Source organism: Psammomys obesus, unplaced genomic scaffold (assembly GCF_907164565.1).
Source record: "Psammomys obesus unplaced genomic scaffold, mPsaObe1.curated_primary_1811, whole genome shotgun sequence".
In the NCBI taxonomy this organism is placed as follows: Eukaryota; Metazoa; Chordata; class Mammalia; order Rodentia; family Muridae; genus Psammomys; species Psammomys obesus.
Genome location: NW_026587216.1, coordinates 52,855,517 through 52,872,664, shown reverse-complemented (window position 1 = coordinate 52,872,664; position 17,148 = coordinate 52,855,517). Strand labels below are relative to the sequence as shown.

The 17,148-nt window shown below is 39.1% G+C and overlaps 1 protein-coding gene and 1 pseudogene across 1 annotated transcript in view; one reads left to right on the top strand and one right to left on the bottom strand.

Moving 5' to 3' along the window:
* LOC129673440 (E3 ubiquitin-protein ligase RNF26-like) overlaps window positions 1–3,960 on the bottom strand; it is a 57,796-nt pseudogene extending 53,836 nt beyond the window's left edge.
* Fut9 (fucosyltransferase 9) overlaps window positions 1–17,148 on the top strand; it is a 209,372-nt gene that overhangs the window by 160,622 nt on the left and 31,602 nt on the right. The gene's annotated exons all lie outside the window — the stretch shown is intronic.

Here is a 17,148-nt window from a genome sequence, read left to right as displayed (position 1 = left end):
TTTCCTCTTAGCACTGCTTTCATTATGTCCCATAAGTTTGGGTAAATTGTGCCTTCATTTTCTTTGATTTTTACAAAGTCTCTAATTTCTTTTTTCATTTCTTCCCTGACCAAGTTGTCATTGAATAGAGTTGTTTAGTTTCCATATATATGTAGGCTTTTTGTTATTTCTGTTTTTGTTGAGGTCTAGTTTTTAGGCCATGGTGGTCTGAGAGGATACAAGGGATTAATTTCATCTTTTTGTGTCTTTTGAGGCTTACTTTGTGACTGAGTATATTGTCAATTTTTGAGGTTCTGTGAGGTGCTGAGAAGAAGGTATACTCTTTTGAATTTGGGTGAAAAGTTCTGTAGACATCTATTAGGTCCATTTGATTTAGGACCTCTGTAAGTGTCATTATTTCCCTATTTAGCTTCTGTCTAGATGATCTGTCCCTTGGTGAGAGTGGAGTGTTGAAGTCTCCCACTATTAAGGTGTTGGGATCAATGTGTGATTTAAGCTCTATTGTTTCATTTACAAATGCAGGTGCTCTTGTATTTGAGGTAAGATTATGGTGTCCTCCTGGTGGATTTTTCCTTTGATGAGAATGAAGTGCCCCTCCTCATCTTTTTTGATTAATTTTGGTTGAAAGTCTATTTTATTAGCTATTAGGATAGCTACCCTAGCTTGATTTCTGGGTCCGTTTGCTTGAAAAACATTTTTTCCAGCTCTTTACTCTGAGGTAGAGTTTATATTTGTTGCGGAGATGTGTTTCTTGGATGCTGCAGAATGTTGGATACTATTCCCGCAACCAATCTGGTAATTTGTGTCTCTTTTTTGGAGAGTTGAGTCCATTGATACTGATAGATAATAGTGACCAGTGAATGTTAGCTCCTTTTATTGTGGAATTAGAGGTGATAGTTTTTTTTGTGTGTTTGTTTTCTTTTAATTTTTTGTTGTGAAGTCATCTATATCCTCTGTTTTCTTGGATGCAGTTGTTTTCATTGGATTGGAGTTTTCCTTCTAGTATCTTCTGTAGGGCTGGGTTGCTGTGTAGATATTTTTTAAGTTTAGTTTTGTCATGGAATATTTTGTTTTCCATGTCTATATTTATTCAAAACTTTGCTTGGTAGAGTAGTCTGGGTTGGCATCTGTGGTCTCTTAGAGTCTGCATGAAATCTGCCCAGGCCCTTCTGGTTTTCATAGTTTCTGTTTGAAATCTGGTATGATTCTGATAGGTTTGTCTTTATATGTTACTTTTTTTCTTTTGCTGCTTTTAAATTTTTTCTTTGTTCTGTATATTGAGTTTTTTCACTATTATATGATGAGAAGTTTCTTTTCTAGTCTATTTGGTGTTCTGTATGTCTCTTTTATGTTTATAGACCTATCTTTTTTTAATTTTTTATTAATTACACTTTATTCATTTTGTATCCCCCCATAAGCCCCTCCCTCCTCCCCTGCCGACCCCACCCTCCCTCCCCTTTCTGCATGCATGCCCCTCCCCAAGTCCACTGATAGGGGAGGGTCTCCTCTTCTTTCTGATCTTAGTCTATCAGTTCTCATCAAAAGTGGCTGCATTGTCCTCTACTGTGGCCTGGTAAGGCTGCTCCCCCCTCAGGGGGAAGTGATCAACGAGCAGGCCAATCAGATTATGTCAGAGGCAGTCCCTCTTCCCATTACTATGTAAACCACTTGGACACTGAACTGCCATGGGCTACACCTGTGCAGGGGTTCCAGGTCATCTCCACGAATAGTCCTTGGTTGGAGTATGATTTTCTGGGAAGTTCCCTGTGTTCAAATTATCTTGTTCTGTTGCTCTCCTTGTGGAGTTCCCGTCCCCTCCAGCTCTTACCATTTCCCACTTCTTACATAAAATTCCATTCACTCTGCCCATCAGTTGGCCATCAGGCTCAGCATCTGCTTTGACAGTCTATACTGCAGAAGCTTTCAGAGGCCCTCTGTGGCAGGTTTCAAGGTTGTTTCCTGTTTTCTTCTGGCTTGCAACCCAGATGCCCCTCAACTGAAGAATGGATGCAGAAACTGTGGTACATCTATACAATGGAGTATTACTCAGCAATGAAAAATAAGGAAATCATGAAATTTGCAGGTAAATGGTGGGACCTGGAAAGGATCATCCTGAGTGAGTTGTCCCAGAAGCAAAAAGACACGCATGGTATATACTCACTCATATAAACATACAATATAGAATAAACCCACTAAAATCTGTACATCCAAACAAACTAAGCAAAAGAGAGGACCCTAACTAAAATGTTCAATCCCCATCCTGAAAGGCAAAGAGGATGGACATCAGAAGAAAAAGAAAACAGGAAACAACCTCGGAACCTGCTATAGACCTATCTTTAAGTTGGGAAATTTTTCTTCTATGATTTCCTCGAAAAATATTTTCTTTACCTTAGAGCCTGAGATCCTCTTTTTCATCTATTCCTATTATTCTTAGATTTTTGTCTTTTCATAGCATCCGTGATTTCTTGGATGTTTTGTGTTTGGAACTTTTCCAATTTTACTTTTCTTTTTGAGAGATGTATCAATTTCCGCAATTGTATCTTCAGCGTCTGAGATTTTCTCTTCCATTTCTTATATTCTGTTGGTGATGCTTATATTTGTCATCTCTTATCATTTCTCTAAGTTTTCCAACTCCAGGGTTTTCTTTGTTTGTGTTTTCTTTATTGATTCTAATTCTGTTTTCCTGTCTTGCACCATTTCCTTCATCTGTTTGAATGTGGATTCCTGTCTTTCTTTGATGGCCTCTATTTTTTGTTCATTTCCTCTCTATATGCCACTACTTGTGCCTCTACAAGTGCCTCTGTTTGGTTCTATTTGCCTGTATTTCTTTGAGAACTTTGTTTCCATTTTATGTGCCTCTAATAAGTGGATAAGCATAGATTTGAGATCATTTTCCTATGTTTCTGATAAATTAGCATATCCATTGATTTTTGGAGTTGCTGGTGAAGCCATGATATTCTGATTTTTGTTGATGCTCTCATGCCAACCTGTAGCCAGCTGCTTATCTGTAATCTTCGTTGTTTGTTCCTGGATTCTGTACTTCAGACTCGGTCCGTCTGTCTCTGGTGCCGGGAGTATTCTTCAGGAAGATGAGAAAGGTCCACTGTTTCGAAAGTGAGTGTTTGTGTTTCAGCTGTAGCTAAGGGAGGAAAGTCACAGGCACAAGTGGGCAAGCACAGAGGTGTTCATGGAAGTGTGACTTGAAGGACAGAGTGCTAGAGAGTGTAAATGCCTGGAAGGATAGACTTTAAGTGCAGGAGGGGGTGCAGGTGCTGGCCCTTTTTTCAGGAGCAATGGCATGAACAGGTGCCCTGAATACCTCAGTGGCTTACAGGCCTGTCATACTGTCCTCCTGGTGTTCAGATTTGTCTGGCTTCCAGGAATTATTTTCTTGGACTTCACTGGTAGACCCACAGATCAGGTGCTTCAGTATTTAAAATGTTGTCCCAATGATACCTATGTTGCCCACAGTGGGGGTGGGGGTGGGAGGTATCTGATGCCTGGCTGCTAGTGTAGAAAGACCCTTAATCTGGGGTCTGCATTCACTCACTTGAAAGCACACTCACTTGCTCGCAGGCCTAATAGAAATACACAGGGTTTCCACCTGTTCTCTACTCTCAGGTTTGGGCCCACAGGGGCTAATGAGAGTATAGGAGATCACTGAGCTCAGTGGTGTCCACTGTTGGTCCACTGGGCAGGGAGACTCTTACTTGAGGTAGCAGCCTCTGTCATCTCAGTTACTGAGCACTGAGGCTCCTGCTTAGGCCAGCCACCATGCTGCAACAGCTGCAGACCTGGGGAGCCTGTACAGCTGCCCTCTGCAACCGCAAACCTGGGAGGCATCTGCTGTCTCAGCCACTGAGTACTGAGGCTTGTGCTTGGGTAGCAGCCACGGCCAGCTGCCTCTGGGAAGCGGTGAGGCCCGTATTTATGGAAAAGGAAAGTGCAAGGGGGTGCCATTCTCAGGCCCCAGAGATGTCCACAGGTGACCTGGACCCAAACTGACCTAGCTCACAGGTTGTCCCTTCTCACCCAGGAAACCTCATTGTCAATGTTCTGGCTTTAGCTGTCCTTCCCTTCACCAATTTCAGATTTTAGGATCCTGTGCACTTCAGATAGTGTGTGCTGGTTGCCACCATCTTGGACTCTCTTAGTGTGTTTCCCCCCCCCCCCCCCTGAGTAATTGAGACCATTGATATTGAGTGATATCAATGAAAAATGGTTGTGGATACCTGTCATTTTGTTGTTTGTCATGGTGGTTGTGCTGCTAGTGATGGTAGTGTCTGTGTGTGGTGTGTGTATGTGTTTCTGATATTTTGACTTTACTGGTATGAGTTGTGAGAATATATATTTGCTGTGTTTTCATGGATTTAGTTAACGTCCTTAAGTTGGAGTTTTTCTTCTAACACCTCCTGTGGGGTGGATGTGTAGATAGGCATATAGAGGAATTTTAATCCAGCAACAGGGTTTCTGTGGCAAGGCATCACATTCAAAGACCTCTTAAGTCTATGTGATCTGGCTGGAATGTAGACACACTCTGGATTACAGTATCATCTGACTAGAATACAGATTTGCCTTTAATACACACCTTTAATCCCAAACAATAAAGAAAGAAGTAGATATGGTTCAAAGTGATGTTCAATTGAATGGTAGACAAAGAGAGAAGAAAGATTTGACAGAATGATTCAGAGATAGAATATGCCCAACTCTCAAAATAACAGGACACAAAAGAGAGGCTACTTCAGAGTAGCTACTTAAGCTACTTAAGAGCAACTAATTAAGAGAAAGAAGAGCTACCATGGGCTACATCCAAGCAGAGGTTCTAGGTTATATCCATACATGGTCCTTGGTGGAGTGTCAGTCTCAGAAAAGATCCCTGAGCCCAGATATATTTGGACCTTGTGGAGCGCCTATCCTTTCCACGTCATACTAACTCCCCCTTCTTTCAAATGATTCCCTGCACTCTGCCGAATGTTTGGTTATAAGTCTCAGTATCTGCTTTGATACACTGCTAGGTAGAGTCTTTCAGAGGCCCTCTGAGGTAGGCTTCTGTCCTGTTACTTACTTGTTTTCTCCTACATCCAATGTCCATCCCATTTGTCTTTCTAAGTGAGGATTGATCATCTTACCCCAGGTCCTCTTTCTTGTTTATCTTCTTTAGGTGTATAGATTTCATTATGTTAATCATATCCTCTAGGTTTATATGAGTGAGTATATACGATGTGTGTCTTTCTCTTTCTGGGATACCTCACTCAGAATGATCTTTTCTAGATCCCACCATTTGCCTGTAAATTTTGTGATTTCCTCATTTTTGAATGCTGAGTAGTATTCCATTGTGTAAAAATACCACAATTTATGGTTTCCCATAGTAAGGGGAACAGGGACTATTTCTGACAGGAACTCAATGGCAGGCTCTTTGACCACCCTACCCCCCTAGGGAGGAGCAGTCCTGCTAGGCCACAGAGGAGGACTTTGCAGCCAGTCCTGAAGATATCTGATAAAACAGGGTCAGATGAAAGGGGAGGAGGTCCTCCCCAATCAGTGGACTTGGAAAGGGGCAGGGAGGAGATGAGGAAAGGAGGGAGGGATTGGGAGGGAATAGGGAGTGGGATACAGCTGGAATACAGAGTTAATAAAATGTAGCTAATAATAAAAAATTAAAAAAGTTAAAACTAATTATATACAGCAATGTCTGCTCCCTGAGTCTAATCACTATACTACATTGAGAGAGAGAGAGAGAGAGAGAGAGAGAGAGAGAGAGAGAGAGAAGAAAAGATTTTACCAAGAGTTGATTGCAGGGACAGTTTTACAGAGACATGTTGCGGAGAAAAAACAAACTAGACACAGGTGAACAGAACAAGCCAGATAATAAGAAAGAGACAAAAGATTAAAGTATACTGCAATAATTAGTTTGAGATCAGGCAGAGCAACTCAGAAGTCAAGAGAAGTCAGTTTGAATCAGTCAGCTTGGAGAGAAGTTTAGGCCAGAACAACTCAGTTGAGCTAGCCAGCAAGAGTACAAAAAGAGGTAGAAAGGCTTGGGAACAGCTCTTATCTCATCAGCAACTCTGAGGAAATAAAAACAACATTTTCATAGGCATTGTTTAAATCTGACTTCCTCGTGGATTATCTTATTTTCTCCATCTTGGTGACTGAACATTTATCAGGGAGGGTATAGCAGTCTGAGCTGGCATCTGTGATCTCTTAGAGCCTGAAGCATATCTGTTGGAGGTTTTTCTGGACTTTAGAGTCTCCATTGAGAAGGCATGTATAATTCTAATAGGTCTGCTTTTTCATGTTTCTTAGTCTTTTTTTTCCTTGCAGTTTTCATATTCTTTTGTTGGTGTTGTTGTTTTGTATGTTTAACGTTTTGATTACTATGTGGTGAGGGGACTTTCTTTTCTGGTTCCGTCTTTTTGATGTGCTGTAATGTTGTGAGGGGTTTTTCCTCTAGGCTCCGTGCTCCTGGAAAAATGACCCATAAGACTCAAAAATATTATTTTACACCACCTAGGCCTTATAGCTAGGCTCTTCTCTAATTAGCTCATAACTTAAAATAACCCATTACACTAATCTACATTTTGTCATGTGGCTGGTTACCTGTGCTCAGGTGGGATGCGGTCTATACTCTTCACATCTTGCTAGCTGAATCTCACATGCCTGGCTCTATCCCACAATCCTTTCTGCCTCCAGATGTCCCACCTCATATTTCCTGCCTAAGCTATAGGCCAACAGATTTGTTATTGAAAAGTGAAATTTCCAAATAGACACAAGATATTCTCTCAACACTAAGCTTCTTGTGCCTTTATAGGCATGTCCTTCTCTAGGTTAGTTTTGTTTTGTTTTTTTTTTATGATTTTGTTGTCTAAAGCCTTTAATTACAGTGCTTCAGAGGCTGATCTCTGAGTTTGCTCTACCTGGTGAGTGTCTGACAACCGGAGCTACAAAGAACAGGAAAAAAAAAATTTTTTTGAAACCTCAAGCTGTTTCCCCCCCTAGTGTAAGGTCTGAGCTTCTGATAAAGTGTTTGAGAGTCTGAGATGGTGTTTTAAGGCTGGTGATAAGAAAGTAATTTTAGGTATATAAAAACTCTTTCTCCCACGATGCTACTGGTTTTTTGTTAAGACTGTTCAGAGTTTTAACATTAATCAGATTTTAAATTGTCTCCAAAGCCAATTTTTCTCATACAGTAAAGTTAAAAAGAGTCTTGTAAGCTTCAGGAGATTCACTGGACTTCACAGGTCACATTCCAGATAAGCAATGCCAATCAACAGCCTATTTCCCAGCCTACCTATCCCTGAGGGTGGAATTCCTCCCCTGGTTTGGGGACTCCCCTCCCCAACTACCAAGGACATAGCCTAAAAGTCCATGTGCCTAAAAGTTAAACTCTGACTTCATCTTCTGCCCCTAACATATATATGTTCCAGCATCCTGCTTCTTCAAGGGCTTCATCCAGAATTCAGGCGCCTAAACCTCCCAGACTGCATCGGTGGACCTGCAGCGGCTTCCCAGCTGCAGATGGTCTCACATGCTCTGGAAAGCAAATAGAGCAGTCTGTTCTTGGGACTTGTCAACATTCCAGATTTTTTCCCTACTCCCCAAAATCAATGCCCCCAATGTCAGCCAGAAGTATCCAGAAAAGATTCTTCGCCTATTATTTATTTATTATTAACAAAAGGCTGGGAAGTTAAAGTCCCTGCCTGCTGCACACACATGCATACACAAAAACAGGCACATGAATATACTACCTCTAGCTCTAAAAATCTTACTACCTCTTCTAACACATAGATTCCTGAGCATTGAGGGGAGAGGGGTTTGATAAAGAAACATCTTATTGACAACTGAGTGATCCAAAGTCTCTCACTCTTTGCACATTGCTCAGTTGTAGGCTTCTGTGTTAGGTCCCAGCTTTATCCATGTTTCTGATAAAGGCTGTGTGATGTACTGATCTATGGGCACAGTGATATGTCATTAGAAGTTATTTTATTGTTATGTTCATTTTAAAAAAATAATAGTAGTAGAAGCATTTTCCCTAGAACACATGACCTATCCAGGTCTAGGTTCTTTATCACTTTGGCAGTGACAAGCATGAATGTCTCATGGCTCTTAAATTCAAGCAATTAGTAGTTGGTTACTCCCAAAACATTTGTACCACCTTTGAACCAGTAAGTAAATCCTGTAGACAGATTGATGTTTTAGGTTGCAGTGTTTGTGGCTGGGAGGTATTATATTCACCAGAATGTGCACAAGATCTTTCTAAAACCTGAATGCTATTCAGTACATATGAAGCTTCTGGTTGGCACCAGATCAATTTCTCCATGTTTGATGACATAAATGGTGCAGTCTGAGGTAGGGCCTTGCCCTTAAGTTATGAAGAGAAATCAACAGCCTTGGGAATAGCCTCTGATGTTTAAAGTGCTCTGTGGTCTACCTTTGGACAATGACTTATTAAAATGTACCCCACCCCAAGCACTGGAGAGTCTATTTGGTGGGGTGTTGTATTCTTCATCACAAAGTGTCTCCATTTAAATCCTTTCATATGCATAGATATTTAAAGAAGCTTCTATGGAAGTAGGTTTTCATGTTGCTTTTCAAAAAGGTTTTAGCTTCTCTTGCCCTTCCCATATTCTCTTATTTACTCTGCCCTTCTGTCCTTCCTCCCCATTTAATTCCTCTCTTATACTGTCCCTTTCATCTCTTTGTAAGATTATATTCCATTTGCCCTCCCTTGGAAGATTCCCCTCTTCCTTTCTGGTCCCTTACTAGCTACCTAACTTCTGTCGCTATTCTAATTGAAATGCACAATCTAAACTTTAAAAACTAACAACCATATAGAAAAGAAAGCAGGTAAAGACTTTTGAGCAGGACATAAATAGCATAGGCGTTGAGATCAGCAGTCAACAAATAAGAGCGCATTAAGCTCATTAAGAAAATTAGAAGCTGTGAAGTCCTCCTCTGTGGCCTAGCAGAACTGCTCCAGCCAGCCCTGAAGATACCTGATAAAACAGGGCCAGAGGAAAGGGGAGGAGGTCCTCCCCAGTCCATGGACTTGGAAAGGGGCAGGGAGAAGCTGAGGGAGGGAGGGTGGGATTGGGAGGGAAAGGGGGAGCAGGATGCAGCTGGGATGCAGAGTTGATAAAATGTAAATAATAATAACAAACAATAAAAAAATAAAAAAATAAAAAAATAAAAGTAGAAGCAATAAATACATACATACATACATACATACATACATAAATAAATAAATAAATAGATAAATAGAAAGAAAAGTAGAAGCATACAGAATGGAGAAAAAGCATTAAAAACTACACATCCAACAGAAGATTGGTATTAGAATACATAAACAAACAAACACACAAACAAAATCCTAAACAATGTGGAAACAAATAACCTGATTAAAAAATGGTGTAAACAATTAAATAACATTCTCAGATATATGGAAAATAAACAAGTGAAGAACAATTTAAAATATTCAGCATCCTTAGATATCATGGAAATGCAAATTATGATAAGATTTTTTTTTAATCGAGTCAGAATGGCCAAGATGAATATAACAAGTGACAGATGAAGCTGATGAGGATGTAGGAAAAGGGGCACACTTAATCACTGCAAGTAGGAGAGCCTGCTGGTACAGATACTATGAAAATTAGTGTGGAAGCTCCCCAAAGTATGAAAATAGGTCTAATACAAAATCCAGCTTTGCCACTCTTGAGTTAGACCCAAAAGACACATCTTAGTACAGAAATACTCACTTATCCATATTTATCACTGCTCTGTGCATAATAGCCAGAAAGAAGAAACATTCTAGATCATCATCAACTGATAAATAGATAATGAATGGGGATATGTTCACACACTGGAATATTATTCCACTGTTAAGAAAAATAATGTCTGCAGGTAAATGCATGGAACTAGAAACAGTCGTTCTGAGTGACAAAATCAAGTTCCAGAAAGACAAATATAGTAAATTTCTTATGTGGCTGATTACATTTTATTTTAATTTTTCTTTATTGGACAATATCTATTTTCTCTTTTAGGTTTGTGATTGAAATCAGAACTGATTTTTTTAATTAAATTTTTATTTTTTGTATTAGTTACAGTTTGTTAACTTTGTATCTCAGCTGTATCCCCCTCCCTCATTCCCTCCCTATCCTACCCTCTGCCTTCATCTCTTCCCTGCCCCTCTCCAAGTCCTCGGATAGAAGAGGTCCTCCTCCCCTCCCATCTGACCCTAGCTTATCAGTTATCTTCAGGACTGGCTGCAATGTCCTTCTCAAATTTTATGAAAGGAAATAAGTATTTGCCAGTGTTTGAGGACTGCTGACTCGGTTAGGCAAGGGTGCTCTAGTTCTCTCATTATGTAACAGCACGAAAAAGTAGGCCAAGCATTTTTTTCTTCTAACCCGAAAACACTCTCAGAATCATAAAGGCAAGCCAGCACTCTTATCACAATGATCCACTCAAATATGTAATTTTTTTTGTTATTTAATAGTATTATCTCTTCTTTTCCATTTGTGCCTTCAAGCTACTCCTGTGTCTTTTCATTTCATCCCCTCACAAAACCAGTTTATAGGATATAAATGAAACTGCTCCTTTTCTTACTTGCACTAACAGTCAGAACTTGAATGTGTAAATTTCACTGCTTATATCTAAGAACTGAAAGACCTGAAGTACGCTCGTTTTAAATAAAATAACAACTGTCAGAGAATGTTGGTTTGAGCTGTTCTTTATTCCCTCTGTTGCCATTAAAATTCCATTTCCTTGTTAGAACAAAAGTAAAGGAAGTAAAAAGCAAATATTTCAATGGAACTGAGTGAGAGATGCTCACCCCTAGAGAAAAACATTATGAAATCATAACTGTCCGAAAAGGCTAAGCTAGATGTGGTTACATTTAGGATTCCTGTTGTATGTTATTTGATTCTATGCAATATGATCAATATTTTTACCCTTGGTTTCTTTTGTGCTTGTGAAATATAATTCTATCTACTGTGTTTCCAGAATAATTACCAGAGTCCCTCAAAATATTGGAACATCCTAAGCTCCTTAGACTATGTTAAACAAACACTAAATAAAGTGCATGCAAAGGTGTTGAATCCTTCCAGAATCTTTACATTAATTTGCAAAGTTCTCGTGCTTGCATTTTCGAAGAAAATAGGTAAGAAAACACCATGTGATAGGCACATTGTATCAGAAAAAGCAATACTTCAAGATTTTGAGGTGTCTATATCTGATTTTTTTTTCATTTCTAGTTAAGAATTTACTATAGAAAAGTAGTGATATCTAAAAAGTAGTTGAGGTCTTTAAAACTTTTTTCAAACAAAAACAGTGCAGAAAAACTTAAACATAATTCTCAGAAATGCTAATGGTGGTTATAAAGCTAATAATTTCACAATAGTAAAATGATCCAGTGCTGATGAGAAAAAGAATGTGTTTGGCTAAGAGAATGTAAGACAGAATATTGTTAAGCTCTCATTATAAAAAGACAAACTAACCACTTAATGACTTCTGCTTCTTTTCTGTAAATTGAAAGGGAAAGTCATCTTTAATGGAGAAAATCTAGATTTTTTATTTTGAGACAGCAGAGAGGAAAGAATAAGAGATAATTGAGTTCAATGAAGACTCATAGCTAGAGATTTGCTGTGGTCCTTTGGCTTATGCTATCCTAACCCTGAATGTGAACACTGTAAGCAATGGAGCATTCAGAGAAAAATTAATCATGAGAACAGAGACCTCATGATTAGAATTATCACCTTAATAAAAGAGGCCAAAGGGGTTGGTAAGCCCTCATCCCATAGGAAGACACCAGCCCCCTCCTCACACCTCTTTTCAGATACATAATTTGCCAGTTCCTCTTATTTTAAATTTCTCAGTTTAATTTTTGTTTGATTTTAGGACACTGAACCTAGATTATTATGTAACTGCACCCTGAATGGAATTATATACACAGAGTTTAAATATTAGGGTGTCTACCTTGTGAGAAAAAATACTCCAAAATCAAAATACCTGTGGGATTTAGAAAACAGCCTAATTTCTTTAACTTTATCATGAAGTCACATTTTCTGTTCAATGCAAATTGCTTTGTGTAAGTTCTAAATCAGTTCTGATGAGCTCTATATAATAAAGTTAACACCAATTGTCAGTGGGAAATTCACCCCCATACATACTACCTTTGGTTAATGGGCATGAAGGAGGGGAGACCAGAGGCCACTACAAAGATTTGCACTGGTAGAATTTGACCTGTTGCTCAGGCTGCCTTAAATATTGCCTGCTCTCAAACATATCAAATAAGCTGGTAATTTTACATAGTATATTTTCAATTTTACAATGGTAATTTTCTTTTTTTGTTTGTTTGTTTTGTTTGCTTGTTTATTTTGTTTTCAAGACAGGGTTTCTCTTTGTAGCCTTGGCTGTCCTGGACTCACTTTGTATTCTGTAGTCTATCTCTGTGAGGTGGACTCACAGAGATCTACCTGCCTCTGGCTCCCCAAATTCTGGGATTACAGGCATGCACCACCACTTCCCAGCAGTGATCATTTTCATATTATCAAATTATTGAAATACTGTGTTTTCTCTCTCTGTCTCTGTCTTTCTCTCTGTCTCTCTCTCTCTATATATATATATGTATATATATGTGCATACATACATATGTATATATGTTCACATGTATACATTATATATAATACATATATTTTTAGTCATAAAAGCAATAATTCACTTGGCCGTAAGGGATCACAAGACTCTCCAGGCATTTAATGTTTGACTTTAAAACATCCCAGGTATGAACAGCATTTGAGAAAGATAACTTTATGCAAATATTTGCCTACTAATTCATTTCTCCTTTTATTTCTGTTATCACTATATAATCTCAGTGGTCTCTAGAACCACCTGAAGAGCAATGATAGAGCAAGATAGTGAAATATCACACTGTACTAGCTCTGCTCCCTGGGCATGTTCATCAATGGTTAAAACAGGGGAATGAAATAGTCAGATTAATAGAATCTTGTTTGGAACATAAGTAACTCTATGTACTAGTTGTAAGAAATGTCTTTATCTTTCAAGGTGCGTGCTTATATCCACTAACCATCAGATTAAAAAAAATACAAGGAATTCATTTGATAAAAATATTCTCCATCAATGGGTGTTTTCTTTGATAACAGAGCAGTACATGTTAAGAAGTTTAAATTCTAGGTCCCACCATTTGCCTGCAAATTTCATGATTTCCTTGTTTTTAATTGCTGAGTAGTATATCATTGTGTAAAAGTACCACAATTTCTGTATCCATTCCTCCACTGATGGACATCTGGGTTGTTTACAGGTTCTGACTATTACGAATAAAGCTGCTACAAACATGGTTGAGCAAATGTCCTTGTTGTGTACTTGAACATCTTTGGATACATGCTTAGGAGTGGTATAGGTGGGTCTTGAGGAAGCGCTATTCCTAATTGTCTGAGAAAGTGCCAGATTGTTTTCCCTAGTGGTTGTACAAGTTTACATTCCCACCAGCAATGGAGGAGGGTTCCCCTTTCTCCACAACCTCTCCAGCATGTGTTGTCACTTGAGATTTTGATCTTAGCCATTCTGATGGGTGTAAGGTGAAATCTCAGGGTCGATTTGATTTGCATCTCTCTGATGGATAAGGATGTTGAGCATTTCTTTTAAGTGTTTCTCTGTCATTCTGTATTCCTCTACTGAGAATTCTCTGTTTAGCTCTGTACCCCATTTTTTAATCGGATTGCTTGATATGCTGCTTTTTAACTTTTTTAGTTCTTTATATATTCTGGATATCAGCCCTTTGTCAGATATAGGGTTGGTGAACATTCTTTTCCAGTCTGTAGGCTGTCCGATCATCCTGAGTGAGGTAGCCCAAAAGCAGAAAGACACACATGGTACATACTCACTTATATAGACTTATAAAATAGGATAAATATACTGAATTCTATACATCTAAAGAAGATAAACAAGAAAGACGACCCGGGGTACAATGATCAATCCTCACTTAGAAAGACAAATGGGATGGACAGTGGATGTAGGAGCAAACAAGTAACAGGGCAGGAGCCTACCACAGAGGGCCTCTGAAAGACTCTACCTACCAGTGTGGCAAAGCAGGTATTAAGACTCATAACCAAACCTTCATCAGAGTGCAGGAAATTAAAAAAAAAAAGGGGGGGTGTTAATACGACCTGGAGAGGTCAGGAGTTCCACAAGGACCAAATGTATCTGGGCTCAGGGTCTTTTATGAGACTGTATCTCCAAACAAGGACCATGTATGGATGCAACAGAGCCCCTGCTCAGATGTAGCCCTTGGTAATTCAGTATCTAAGTGCATTCCCTAATAAGGGGAACAAGGACTGTTTCTGACAGGAACTAGATGGTGGGCTCTTTTACCACCCCACCACCACCACCACCAGGGAGGAGTAGCCTTGCCACAGAGGAGGAATTCAGCCAGTCCTGAAGAACCTGATAAACCAGTATCAGATGTAAGGGGAGGAGCTTCTCCCTTATTAGTGGACTTGAAAAGGTGCAGGGAGGAGATGAGGGTGGAAGGGTAGGATTGGGAGGGAAAGAGGGAGTGAGATACAGCAGGAATACAAAGTTAACAAACTGTAACTAATACTAAAAAAATAAAAATTAAAAAAAAAGAAGTTGGAATTCTCAGCCATCAGAGAGATGCAAATCAAAGCGACCCTGAGATTTCACCTGACACCCATCAGAATGGCTAAAATCAGAAGCTAAATTGACAACACATGCTGGAGAGGTTGTAGAGAAAGGGGAACCCTCCTCCATTGCTGGTGGGAATGTAAACTTGTACAACCACTATGGAAAACAATCTGGCACTTTCTCAGACAATTAGGAATAGCGCTTCCTCAAGACCCACCTATACCACTCCTAGGCATGTACCCAAAAGATGTTCAAGTACACAACAAGGACATTTGCTCAACCATGTTTGTAGCAGTTTTATTCGTAATAGCCAGAACCTGTAAACAACCCAGATGTCCATCAGTGGAGGAATGGATACAGAAATTGTGGTATTTTTACACAATGGAATACTACTCAGCAATTAAAAACAAGGAAATCATGAAATTTGCAGGCAAATGGTGGGATCTAAAAAAAAAAAAAATCATCCTGAGGGAGATATCCCAGGAACAGAAAGACACACATGGTATATACTCACTTATATAGACCTATAAGATATGATAAACATAATGAAATCTATACACCCAAAGAAGATAAACAAGAAAGAGGACCGGAGGTAAGATGATCAATCCTCACTTAGAAAGACAAATGGGATGTGCATTGGACGTAGGAGAAAACAAGTATCAGGACAGGAGCCTACTATAGAGGGCCTCTGAAAGACTCTACCTAGCAGTATATCAAAGCAGATGCGGACACTCATAACCAAACCTTCAGCAGAGTGCAGGGAATCATATAATAAAAGGGGGAGTTAATGTGACTAGGAGAGGACAGGAGCTCCACAACCTCCAAATATATCTGGACACAGGGGTCTTCTCTGAGACTGTTTTTCCAACCAAGGACCATGCATGGATATAACCTATAACCCCTGCTCAGACATAGCCCAAGGTAGCTCAGTATCCAAGTGGGTTCCATAGTAAGGGAGACAAGAATTATTTCTGACATGAACTCAATGACTGGCCCATTGAGCTTCTCCTCTCCTCCTCCCCACCAAGGAAGGAGCAGCCTTACTAGGCCACAGATAAGGACATTGCAGCCATCTTTAAGATACCTGATAAGCTAGGTCAGATGGAAAGAAAGGAGGACCTCCCCTATCAGTGGACTTGAAAGGGGGCAGGGAGGAGATGAGGGATATAGGGGAGGATTGGGAGGGAAAGAGGGAGAGGGCTACAACTGGGATACAAGTGAATGTATAAAATTATTTAAAAATAAAAAAGAAGTTGAATTCCTCTTTATGATTATACTTAAAATTGTTTCACAAAATTTAGTAAAATCGAAAGTTTCAAGCTGTATTTCGAGGTTTTTATTATTTGGCATTATTTTCACAGTTTTTTCTTCAGAAACGTTTTGTCCAAGCACCCCTACTATAATTCCTTAGTGTCATGCTTATAAGATGCTTATAAGAATCTATAGGAAGTCTCCATATAAAATATAGAAGCAGCTGAGCCTTCCCAGAGTAGACTCATGGCTTATTAATTACATTGTGATAGACTATTTATTAAAAGGTTTGACAACACTGATATTGATCATTCAGATATTAGTAGAGTTCACTCAAGAGAAATAGTTTAAAAGCTTTGCTGTTGTTAGGGAGCCCCAAGCAGGTGGACACATTAGGACACTTTCCCGGGAATGCATTGCAGAGCTGTACTCATCAACCCAGTCCTTGAACGACTTTAGGATTATTTCCAGTATGGAGAATGACATCAGAGCCAGAGAAGAGATGTGGGAGTATGAGGGAATGAAAACAGTAGCTACTAGGTTATGAGATCGTATATAAAATAAAATAGAGAAGGCTGAAGAGCCCACATTGTGTCATATTTTGCTAGCAGTGAACAACTTCCAAACTCAAAAGTGACTGCTTCTGACTGAAACACCAAACCCTTCAGTAACAACAAGAACAAATGGAGTCATTAGAAAAGTGTAATTAATAAAAAATTTAAAAAAATTAAAAAAAAAAGAAAAAGGAGCATTTCAGCTTTAGCAGTAAAGAACAGCAGTGTACGCGAAAAAAAGATAGCTCCAAGGGAGTTTGAGAAAATTTGCTAAGATCTGTAGTAGAGAAACTGCCCTGGTGATGCAAAAAGGATCCTCTAAAAACTGAAGACTGAGTTTGAAGTTCTATGGTTTAGAAAGAGACTTTTAAATATTTGATGAAGAAAACAAAATAGAACTTAACTTGATTGTGGCTGCAATCACCAGAAGATTAACTTATTGATTAATTCAGGACCTTCAGGATATAAATCCTTCCTATTAGCCCTACCAGCTGAATACCAAGCAAAGAAGTTTCAGGATACACTTCATATCTAAACTGGAAATTTTCCTGGAGATTTAGGTCCAGGACCAGCTCTCTGACACTAACATCCACAGATGCCCAACTTTTTTATATAACATACCATAATATTTACATACAATCCATACACATTCTCCTCTATATTTTAATTATACCTGGATATTTAT